This window comes from Oryctolagus cuniculus, chromosome 20 (assembly GCF_051225735.1).
Source record: "Oryctolagus cuniculus isolate XC-2025 breed Fujian yellow rabbit chromosome 20, ASM5122573v1, whole genome shotgun sequence".
In the NCBI taxonomy this organism is placed as follows: Eukaryota; Metazoa; Chordata; class Mammalia; order Lagomorpha; family Leporidae; genus Oryctolagus; species Oryctolagus cuniculus.
The window spans coordinates 9,600,101-9,613,574 of record NC_142886.1 but is presented as its reverse complement, the minus strand read 5'-3'; positions in this window follow the sequence as shown (position 1 = coordinate 9,613,574).

Below are 13,474 nucleotides of genomic sequence, written 5' to 3'. Positions count from 1 at the left end.
CCACAAGAAATGAGCCCAATATCTGATTTGAGCTACAGTTGGTTGATACATAGTCCACAGTGCCAGCACCTCATATGGGTACCAGTTTGAATCCTGACTACCCCACTTCTGATCCAGCTCCCTTCTCATGTACCTGGGAAGGCAGTGGAGGTTGACACAAATGTTTGAGCTCCTATCATTCATGTAGGAGACCTGGATGGAGTAATTGGCTTCTGGCTTTGACTTGGCCCAATTACAGCTATTATGGCCTTTTGTGGAGTGAACTAGTGGATGAAGATCTCTCTCTCTCTCTCTCTGTCTGTCTGTCTCTCACCCCCATCTCTCCTTTTTGTCTCTGTAGCTGTCTTTCAAGGAAATAAACACAAATGAAAAGAAAGTATTTAAAAAGGTAATGAGCCCAGTTTTCTTTGAATGGGTCCTATTCCTCTGTCTCTGAAGTGCCCAATGCTGAAGTTCTCTTCTTCCTCTCCTGCTTACTGTGGAAGCTGCTCCTACAGCAATGGGTTTATGCAGTCCAAGGTTGTAGCCCTGCAGGAAAATCATAATCCTAGAGCCAGACATAACCAAAGTATCCATAATACAATAACTGCCACAGATGCCCCCAATTATTGCCTCAAAGTAAATACTTTGATCATAGTGCGCACAATGTTAAGTTTATGATCTGAGTGGTTTTAGAGACCTCAGAATTGACTATCTTATCACAATGGTAGATTTATTATATCATAATGGTTTATCATGCCCAAGTTGATTATGACATCATGAGGTTTTTTGCAATAATCACAATTGATTATAACAATGGTAACTTTATGACATCACAATGATTTTTATATCATCACAATAGATTTTCACTTCAAAATTTATTTTATGACATCAGAATTTAATATAATATGAAAATAATGTCTATGATAGCTTATTTATCACAGTCGTTGGTTTATGACATCATAATGGTGGTTCATAATACAATTCATTCGCATGTCACAGTGATAGATTATGACATCACTACGGTAGTTTTCTGAATCTCTTTGGTGGACTTATGGCAAGTAAATTGCTTTATGACATCACAAACATTGATTTTTGACATCACAATATAAGGCTTAAGACATCACAATAGTTTTAAGAAATAATAAGTTTTTACAAAAATGGTGGTTTATGACATCACAATTGACTGTGACATTATCATGGTAGGTTTCTGAAATCACAATTGATTATGATAGCACAACGTTTGTGTTATGATATAACATTGTAGGGTTACAGCATCGCAATATTGATTTATGACATCACCATGGTTTTTAAGACATTACAATATTGACATTGACCTCATATCACAAAATTGATATTGACCTCAAATGGGTGCTTACTACATCACAATTTATTATGACATCACAGTATGCTTGTAATGCCTTCAAAATAGCTACTCATTTTAAATTCATTTTGTGATGCTATGATTTATTAGGATATCAGAACAGTAGGTTTGATGTCACAATGATAGGTTTATGATGTCACAATGGATTTAGTACTTTACTATTAATCATGACATGACAACAGTTGGATTATGACATCACAATGGTTTGCTTATGGCATAAAATATTGCTTTATGAAATCACAATGGTTTTATGAGATCACAATTTAAATTATAATGGTGGTTTATGACATCACTATTCATTGGGACATTGCCCTGGTGGTTTATGATATTACAGTGATAGTATATGGCATCACAATTGGTTATGACATCACATGTTATGTGTATGAAGCCAGAAGTTTTGATGGCTTCACAATTTATTGTAACATAGAAATGGTAGGTTTCTGATAGCACAGTGTTTTTATGTCATTACATTATTGCTTTATGAAATATCAAGTTGTTAAACTTGATTGATTATGACATCACAATTGGGTTATGATGTCACAATGTTTGTGATTTCATAAATTATGATTTCATAAATGAGTACATTAATGTTAGGTTTATGATACAACAATGGTAGTTTATCACATCCTGGTTGATTATATTGCAAAGATTTTTATATCACAGTTGATCACATAAGATGTAGCTTTATGACGTTGCAATGGATTTTCATGACATTGCACTAGACTTTTGACTTAAATATTATTTTTATGATGGCTCAATTCATTATAAAATCATAATGATGGTTCATGAAATCACAATTGATTAAGCTATGGTATGACATCAAATGAATTATAACATGATGATTGTAGTTTATGACATCATTATAAATCATATCACAATGTGTACATTTCTGCATCACCACCTTAAGAGTTCATGATTATTGCATCAAAATGGTACATATTTAACATAAAAGTGGCGGATTGTATGGCATAAATACTGGTTTGTGACATCACAATGATTGTTATAATATCAAAATTATACATGATATCACAATGATTTTATGTCAAGAAAAGGTTGGCATATGACATCACAATGGATTATTGAAGTTACAATCAATTAGGACATAACACTGCTTTATGACACCCCAGTTATTACATCACAATGGTAGTTTATGAAATCATAATTAATTATGACATATACAATGTCATGTAATATCACAGTGATTTTATATCATCCTATTATTGGTTTATGACATCAAAATTCATAACATCAAAATGAAGTTTTATGGTTTTGTATTATGACATCATGACATCAAATCATAGTTTTATGTCACAAGAAGTTTATGATATCACAGGAGTTGCTTATGACATTTCACTTCTGTATGACAACACGGGGTTTTTTCAGACATATCACTGGTAGTTTGGGACCCGTGCTGCAGTGCAGCAACTTACACCACTTCCTGCAGTTCTGGCATCCCATATGGGCACTGGTTTGAGTCTTGGATGCTCCAGTTCCAATCCAGCTCCCTGCTAATGTGCAAGGAGAATCAGTGGATAATAGCTGAAGCCCCTGGGCCCCTGAAACCACTCGGGAGACCTGAAAAATTTTTCTGGCTTCTGGCTTTATCTGACATAGACCCGGTTTTTGTGGCCATTTGGGAAGTGAACCAGCAGATGGAGGATTTCTCTTTCTCTGTCTCTGTAACTCTGCCTTTCAAATAAATAAATAAATCTTTTCAAATGGGAGGTTATGACACACAATGTTATTTTATGTCCTTACAATTGCTTTTGACCTCTCAATGGATTTTGTGACATCACAATTCATTATAACATCATAATAGCAGTTTTAGGACATCACAATGGAGTTCTATGATATCACAGTTGATCATGATATCAGAATGATTGGTTTATGTTGTCTCAATACTTTGACTCCATAATTCATCATGATAGCACAATGGCTAACATGACATTATTGTGGTACTTTCATGGCATCAGAATATTGGTATATAACATGATGATTCTTTTCATATAATAATAGATTTTTTGCATCAGAGTAGTGGTTTATGTCAGACTTATCCCTGATGGCAAAGTTAGAAACATGCAAGGGATTCCCATTCAATCCCATCAAGGTGGCATGTACCAATGTCATCTCACTAATCCAAGTGATCAGCTGCAGTTTATAATTGATCATAATGATAGGATTAAGAGTCAAAGGGATCACATAAACAAGACTAGTGTCTGCTAATACTAATAGAACTAAAAAGGAGAGAACAATCCAACATGGGAAGCGGGATACACAGCAGACTCATAGAATGGCAGATGTCCTAAACAGCACTCTGGCCTCAGAATCAGCCCTTAAGGCATTCAGATCTGGCTAAAAAGCCCATGAGAGTTTCTCAGGCATGGAAAGCCAAGTCTCTGTGGCAAAAAAAATGGCCTAAATGAAAGATCTCTGTGGGTGAGATCCTAGTGGAAAAAACAGGCCATCAAAGAAGGAGGTACCTTTCTCTGAAGGGAGGAGAGAACTTCCACTTTGATTATGGCCTTGTCTAAATAAGATCAGAGTTGGTGAACTCAAGAGGCTTCCATAGCCTTGGCAGCTCATGGGAAGAGCCTTGGATGATTACTGATGTCATAAATAAGAATGTCAGTTGTTAAGACAATGGAATTACTGTGCACCTGCTCCCCATGTAGGACATCTGTCCTTAATGTGTTGAACTATGCAAATTAACGGTAACACTATTACTAAAACAGTACTCTATACTTTTTGTGTCTGTGTGGGTGCAAACTGTTGAAATCTTTACTTAGTATAGACTAAGTAGATCTTCTGTATATAAAGATAATTGAAAATGAATCGTGATGAAGAATGGGATGGGAGAGGGAGTGGGAGGTAGGATGGTTGCGGGTGGGAGGGAGGATATGGGGGAAAAAGCTGCTATAATCCAAAATTTTTACTTTGGAAATTTATATTTATCAAATAAAAGTTTAAAAAATGTATATACAGAGATGTATGTAAAGAAAATCACCTTAGATATTAAAAAACTGGTTTATGAATTAATAATCAATTATGACATCATAATTGTGGTTTATGATCTCACAGAAGTTTTTATGAGTTCACAATTGATTATGACATCACATTGTTTGGTTTATGATATAACAATGTTGTTTTATCCCATCCCTGTAGATTATGACATCACAATGATTTTTACTAGATCACAATTATTACATGAGGATATAGGTCTATGAAAGCACAGTAGCTTATTATATTATCATAATATTACTTCAAAATGTATTATGTCAACACAATAATTGGTTTATGACATTACAATTGTATATTAATGACATCATAATATTGGTATATGATTATCACTATGGCTTTTATGATCTCATGATTGATTATAACTTCACCTTAGTAGCTTATGCCATCAGAACTGATTATAACATCACAATGGTCATTTATGTCATCACAACAATGGTTTTTGGCATCACAATTGTGAGTATATGACACTGCAACAAATTTATGAATTTGGAATTGATTTTTGACTTCATAGCAGCTGGTTTATGACATCACAACAATTGGCTTCTGGTGACACAATATTAATTTATGAATTCACAATGGTTTTTATGATATCACAAGTAGTATGATGTCACAGTGGTGGTTTATGACATCACACTACATTACGCCTTTGATGTCATACTGTTTTTTGTGAATTCACATTTATTATGACATCACAATGGTATGTTTATGATATAATGATGGTGGTTTCTCATATTCCAGTTGATTGTGACATCACCAGGATTTTTATATTGACTTATGACTTTACAATTGATTTATGATACCACGACTGATTTTATCTTTTGATTTTTTTTTAAGGAATACAACTTCATGCATTCAATATATACAGATCTGGAAACATGATGCTCTTCCCACCCTACATCTCTCCTACCCGTACTCCCACATTAATTCCTCCTCTCTCTTTCTTTCTCATTCTTATTTTTTACAGAGATTAATTTTAAGTTAACTTTTATACTCTAAGATGATCCCTACACTAAGTAGAGATTAAATTGATTTGTATGAAGAATAAAAGAAGTAAAGAACAAAAAACAAATGATAAAAACATTGTTCCCTAACAATCAAGGCAAGGGTTGTTCAAAATCAATAGATCTCGAAGTTCAGTTTAACTCCTATAGATTACATTGTAAGTACTCTATTAGTTACCACAGATCAGAGAGACAGTATGGTATTTGTCTTTTTATGGCTGGTTAATTTCAGTAAGTAAAATGGTTTCCAGTTATATCTACTTTGTTTCAAGTGAAAAGATTTCATTTTTATTACCACAGTGTATTATTCCATAGTATATATACCATACTTTTTTTACCCACAGTTGATGGACATCTGGGTTGATTCCATATCTTAGTTATTGTAAATTGAGCTGAAATGAACATGGGGATACACATAACTCTTCAAAATGCTGGTTTCACTTCCCATGGATAAATACCCAGGGCTGGGATGGCTGGGTCATATGGTAGATCTATATTCAGCTTTCTGGTCTATCTCCATACAGTATTCCACAGTGGCTTTACCAGTTTAAATTCCTGCCAACAGTGAATTAAGGCACCCTTCTCCCCACATCCTTGCCAGCATTTGTTGTTTGTTGATTTCTGTATGTAAGCCATTCTAATGGAGGTGAGGTGAAACCTCATTGTGCTTTTGATTTGCATTTCCCTGATGCCAAGCACTACTGAGCATTTTTTTCATGTGTCTATGGGCCGTTTGAATTTCCCCTCTTGAAAAATGTCTGTTCAGGTACTTTGCCCTTTACGTATTTGGATTGTTTCTTTTGTAGTTGTTGAGTTTCTTGAGTTCTTTATAGAATCTGGAAGTTAATACTTTGTTGGTTGCATTGTTTGCAAATATTTCTCCCATGCTGTTGGTTGCCTCTTCAAGAAGACTTCCAAGAAGTATTTCCCTATGCCAATGTTTTGTAGGGTTTCCCCAATGTTCTCTAGTAATTTGATAGTATCACTTCATAGATTTAGGCCTCTGATTCATTTTGAGTGGATTTTTGTGTAAGGTGTAAGGCAGGACTCTTGCTTCATACTTTTCCATGTAAAGAACCAATTTTCCCAGCAGCATTTTTTGAAGAGACTCTCTTGGCTCGGGAGTTGATTTTTGCTCCTTTGTCAAAGATAAGTTAATTGTATGGCTTGATTTTTTTTTCTGTGGTTTCAATTATGCTCCTTTGTTCTACAAGGGTTTTTTTTTTTAAGGCAGTACCAGGTTCTTTTGATTATAACTGCCCTGTAGTATGCCTTAGGTCTGGTATTGTGATACCTCAGGTTTTATTTTTGTTGTTCAAAATTGCTTTAGCTATTTTGGTCTCTTGTGTTTCCATATCAATCTTAGAAATTTTGGGAATAATTTCTATATAAATTGTGAGAATAATTACATAGAGTAGTTAATATTTTGATTGGGATTGAAATGAATCTATAAATTGCTTTCAGTAGTTCATTTTGAAGATGTTGGTTCTTACACTACATAACATGGAAGATTTCTCCACTTTATTATGTCTTCTTTTATTATTTTCTTAAATATTTTATAATTTTCACCATACAGATTTTTGATGTCCTTCATTGAATTTATTCAAAGTTATTTAAGTTTTTTGTAGTTATCATGAATGAGATTGATCTTAGAAATTCTTTTTCAGCTATGGCATTGTCTGTGCATACAAAGGCTATTGATTTTTGTGTGTTGCTTTTAACTCCTTCTCCTTTACCAAATTCTTTTATGAGTTCCAATACACAAAAGATGCTTAAGGATGTGTTACACACAAAAACACAGAAACATGGTCATCAATACAAAAGAAGGTAAAAGAAGAAAATCTCTCAGTGAAAGTTCAAAGGAAGTTCAATGTATATATTAGGAATATCTTTTGAAAAATGGCAGGGCAAAGTCATTAGGTATTGTCACCTTGATTGTAAATGGCCTCAGCTCCTCAGGTAAAAGGCACAGACTGGCTGAATGGATTAAAAAACAAAAGCCTTCTATTTGCTACCTACAAGAAACACATCTTACTAATGAATATGCATGCAGACTGAGAGTGAGAGGGGAAAAAGATATTCCATGCCAACAGAAACCAAAATACAGCAGACATAGACATATTAATATCAAACAAAGGGATTTTAACACAAAAACTATTAATGAGACAAAGAAGGGCACTATGTATTGAATAAGGGATCAATTCAACAGGAAGATGTAACTATTATAAACATATATGCACCAAATTACAGGGCACCTGACTATTTAAAACAAATGTTAAAAGATTTAAAGTGTGATTTAGACTCCAATACAATAGTATTGGGGGTTTTCAATACTCCACTTTCAGCAATGGACAGATGAACCAGAAAGAAAATTATCAAGGAAACAGCAAATTGAATTGACACTGTAAACCAAATGTTACAGGTATCTTACAGACATCTACAGAACTTTTCATCCTACAATTGCAGAATACACATTCTTCTCAGTAGTGCATGAAGTTGCTCTGGGATTGACTACATACTAGGTTATAAAACAATTCTCAGCAAATCCAAAAAAATCAAAATCATACCATGCAACTTCTCAGACCACAATGGAATGAAGCTGGAACTCGGCAACTCAAGAATCAAGAGTATATGCAGACACATGGAGACTGAACAACGTGCTCCTGAATGAACAATGGAACATAAAAGAAATCAAAACAGAAATAAAAAACGTTCTGGAAACAAATGAAGACAATGCAACATTTTCAAAACTTATGGGATACAGCAAAAGCAGTGTTAAAGGAAAGTTTATAGCAATATGTGCCTACAATGAGAAATTTAAAGACAACATATAAATAACTATCAATGCATCTTAAGGGTCTAGGAAAACAACAAACCAAACCCAAAACTAGTAGGAGAAAGAAATGATTAAAATCAGAGAAGATATCAACAAAATTGGATCCAAAGAAATTACAAAAGATCAGCAAAACGTATAGCTGGTTTTTTGAAACAAAAAACAAAAAACAAAAACAAAATTGACACACAATTGGGCCAACTAACCAAAAAAAAAAAAAAAAAGAGAGAGAGGTCTCAAATCAGAAGAAAATTAGAGATGAAAAAGAAATGTAACAATAGACGCCAAAGAAATAAAAAGTCATCAGAATTACTACAAAGAGTTGTATGCCAACAAACTGGGAAATCTATTGGAAATGGATAGAAAATGGATAGATCCCTGGACACATAAAACCTACATAAATTGAGCCATGAAGAACTAACTCCAGCTCTTCAAATAGTTGAAACAGAGGGAATCTTCCCAAGTCCTTTCTACTAAGCACCACCTTAATTCCTAAACCTGAAAAAGATGCAATAGAGAAAGAGAATTACAGACCAATTTCCCTGATGAACATAGATGCAAAAATCCTAAACCAAATTCTAGCCAGTAGAATCCAAAATGCAACAGAAAGGTCATCTACTGAGACCCAGTGGGATTTATCCCTGATATGAAGGGATGGTTCAACATTCACAAATCTATCAATGTGATACCCCACAATAACAAACTGCACAAGAAAAATCATAGATTGGGGCCGGCACCGTGGCTCACTTGGTTAATCCTCTGCCTGCAGTGCCAGCATCCCATATGGGCACTGGGGTCTAATCCCAGTTGCCCCTCTTCCAGTCCAGCTCTCCGCTGTGGCCTGAGAGGGCAGTGGAGGATGGCCCAGGTGCATGGGCCCCTGCACTTGCATGGGAGACCAGGAAGAAGCATCTGGCTCCTGGCTTCAGATCGGCGCAGCGCCATCCATGGTGGCCATTTGGAAAGTTAACCAATGAAAAGAAGACCTGTCTCTCTCTCTCACTGTCTATAACTCTACCTGTCAAATTAAAAAAATCACATTATCTCAATAGATGTAGAGAAAGCATTTGATAACACAAACACCCTTTCATGATGAAAACTCTAATAAATTGCTATAGAAGAAATATTCCTCAACACAATCAAGACAATTTATGACAGATCCACGGCCAGCATCATACTGAATGGGAAAAGTTGGAAGCATTCCCACTGAGATCCAGTACCAGACAGGGAGGCCCAATCTCACCATTGTGATTCAATATAGTACTGGAAGTTTTAGCCAGAGCCATTAGGCAAGAAAAAGAAATCAAGGTCATACAAATTTGGAAGGAATAAGTCAAACTAGCCCTATTTGAAGATGACGTGGTTCTATATAAAGGGGATCCAAAAAACTCCACCAAGAGACTATTGGAAGTTTTAGAAGAGTTTGGTAAAGTAGCAGGATATAAAGTCAATACAAAAAAGTCAATAGTCTCTGTATACACAGAAAATGCCGCAGCTGAGAAGAACTTCAGAGATAAATCCCAATCACAATAGCTACATAAAAAATCAAATACCTTGGAATAATCTTAACCAAGGATGTCGAACATCTCTACAAGGAAAATTACAAAACTTTAAAGAAAGAAATTGAAGAAGATAGAAAAAATGGAATATCTTCCATGTTCATGGATTGGAAGAACCAATATCATCAAGATGTCCATTTTTCCAAAAGAAATTTACAAAATCAATGCAATAGAAATTGAAATACCAAAGGCATTCTTTTCAGATCTGGAAAAAATGTTGAAATACATATTTAGGCACAGGAGAGCTCACATAGCTAAAGCAATCTTACACAACAAAGAGAAGCCTGGATGCATTACAATACCAGATTTCAAGACATACTACAGGGCAGTTGTAATCAAGAGTAATAATCAGCAGAGGATGGCCCAAGTGCTTGTGTCCCTGTATCCGCATGGGAGAATGGGAGGAAGCACCTGGCTCCTGGCTTCAGATCGCTGCAGCGCTGGCCCTGGTGGCCATTAGGGGAGTGAACCAATGGAAGGAAGGCCTTTCTCTCTGTCTCTCTCTCACTGTCTATAACTCTCTCTCTGTCTCCCTCTCTTACTGTCTAGCTCTGCCTGGCAAAAAGTAAAAGTAAAAAAAAGACCCCAGAGGCACAGGCAGCCAAAGACAAAATTAACAATTGGTATTACACCAAATTGAGAAGCTTCTGTACTGCAAAAGAAACAGGAAAGTGAAGAGGCAACCAACAGAATGGGAAAAGTATTTGCAAATTATGCAACTGATAAAGGATTAATAACCAGAATCTACAAAGAGATCAAGTAACTCCACAACAACAAAACAAACAACCCACTTAAGAGATGGGCCAAGGACCTAAATAGACATTTTTTCAAAAGAAGAAATCCAAATGGCCAACAGACACATGAAAAAATGTTCAGGATCACTAGCCATCAGGGAAATGCAAATCAGAACCAAAATGAGGTTTCACCTCACACTGGTTAGAATGGCTTTAATACACAAATCAACAAACCACAGATGCTGGCAAGAATGTAGGGATAAAGGTACCTTAATCCACTGTTTTTGGGAATGCACACTGGTAAAGCCACTATGGAGACAGTTTGAGATATCTCAGAAATCTGAATATAGCCCTACCCTACAACCCAGCCATCCCAGTCCTTGGAATTTACCCAAAGGAAATTAAATAGGCAAATCAAAGAGCTATCTGCACCTCAATGTTCATTGCAGCTCAATTTACAATAGCTAAGAAATGGAATCAGCATAAATGACTATGAACAGAAGACTGGATAAAGAAATTATGGGATATGTTCTCAATGGAATACTACATAGCAGTAATAAAAATGAAATCCAGTCACTTGCAACAAAATGGAGAAATCTGGAAAACATAATGCTAAGTGAAATAAGGCAGTCCCAGAGGGACAAATATCATATGTTCTCCCTGATCTGTGACAACTAACTGAGCACCTAAAAAGAAACCTGTAAAAGTAAAACTAATACTATGAGAAGCAATGACTTGATCAGCCCTTGTCCTGACTGTTGAGGAATAGCTTACTATTTTATTCTTTTTAGTGTTTTCTTTTTCTACTTAATACTATTCGTTGAAGTCTTTACTTAACACAGAATTATTCTCAGGTGTTTAAATCCAATTGAAAATCCATTCCTGTTAAAAATAAGAGTGGGAATAAGAGAGGGAGGAGATGTAGTTTAGCATATGTTCCCTCTGACTTATCCCTAAGGGTAAGTATGTCAGTGTGGGTGCAAACTGTTAAAATCTTTACTTAGTATGCAGTTGATCTTCTGTATCTAATGATATTTAAAAATGAATCTTAATGAAGAATGGGATGGGAGACAAAGTAGGAGGTGGGATGTTTTGGGGGTGGGAGGGCGGGAATGGGGGAAGATCCACTATAATCCATAAGTTGTAGTTACAAAATCTATATTTATTAATTAAAAGCTTTCTATAAAAAATCAAGGCTCAAAATGTCAATTTCACTTTCATTTTCCATTTTAGATGCTCTATTACATACAAAACATACAGTATTTTTCTGTTTAGGACTGGCTTATTTCACTAAGTGTAGTGGTTTCCAGTTCCATCCATTTTGTTGTAAAAGATAGGATTTCATTTTTTATCACTGAGTTGTATTCTGTAGTGTATATATACCATAATATGAAATGCTTTTTAAAAAGCACCTTAAAGAAGGATATACTTTTTAAGGTTAACAAAATTAATCTACTAGAGTAAAAATAATTAAGGAAACACAGGGAAAAGTAACACTAACATCCAGTTTCAGGGAATTAAAACAATGCTTTACAGAGAATGTAGCCTTGTCAAGATGCTAAAATTTTTTTTACAATGTTTAGGAATAAAAATTTGACTTGAGATTAAAATCTACTATATTTTGGACATAAAATTCTCCAAATCAAATATAATTTAAAATAGTTACACTCTTACTTAAAACAAGCAAATTAAATCACAGTGTGAAAACTACCAACCAACCAATTAAAAAGTTACAGAAGCAAAACTTTTGTAAAGAAATACAAAATATTCCAGGGCCAGTGCTGTGGCATAGGGGATAAAGCTACTTCCTGTGGTGCCAGTATCCTATATGAGTGCTGATTTGAGTCCTGGATGCTCTACTCCTGATCCAGCTCTCTGCTGATGGCCTGGGAAAGCAGTGGAAGATGGACCAAGTGCTTGGGTCCCTGTACCAGTGTGGGGGAGCTGGAGAAAGCTCCTGCCTCCTGTCTTCAGATCAGCCCAGCTCTGGCCCCCTTGTGTCTATTTGGGGAATAAACCAGCAGATGGAAATTCTCTCTCTCTCTCCCTCCCCCACCCCCTGCTGCTCTGTAACTCTGCCTTCCAAAAAATAAATAAATCTTAAAGAACAAAGAAAGAAATACAAAATATTCCAAACACATCTATGTTTCCCAGATGTACCAAGGTGAAATAAGCAGAGAATATTTTCAAATTTATTTGGAAAGCCAGCATTGCATAGATGATGATGTAAGTTGACCAAAACTTTAAATATGAATTAAGTATAAGCCACTCTTTCATAAACAGATGCATATATTCTTAGTATTTTTATAATAAATAAAATCAGATATGAAAATAAACTGAAGGACAAGTGAGATATAAGAAAAAAATGCAAGAGGTTAAACATTTAAACAATTCATTTGAATTTTCCAAGTGAAATTTTTTTTAATTTTTATTTAATGAATATAAATTTCCAAAGTACAGCTTATGGATTACAATGGCTTCCCCTTCCCCATAACTTCCCTCCCACCGCAACCCTCCTGTGGGGAGCAACTCGGACTAGACTAATTTACTGGAATTAAGACTTATTCTATGCATCTGCTCTCCCACAATATGGTGCTGGGAGAGGAGTAAACAACTTTTACACAGCTGCCTCCAGTTCGACCAGTAACCTGCAGGAGCTGATCCTGCTCCTGATTGGAGGAGAGCAGCGTACTCGGCGTGTGGGTAGCAGAGTTGGGATTGGTGGAAGAGGACTATAAAGGAGGAGAGAGACAACATGCACCAGGAACATCTAAGGGGAACATCCGGATAACATCTGAGCAGCCCCCGAGAGAGCCGGCCGGCGGTGTGCAGCTCCCCCGCGGAAGTGGGGAAAGTGGCAGGGGGAACCGCCCTTCCACGGAGGTGGAAGGGTCGGCAGCCAACCCGGGAAGAACCAGCAGCAAACCCAGGAAGGGCCGAGCAGAGAAAAGAACAACACAGGGTCC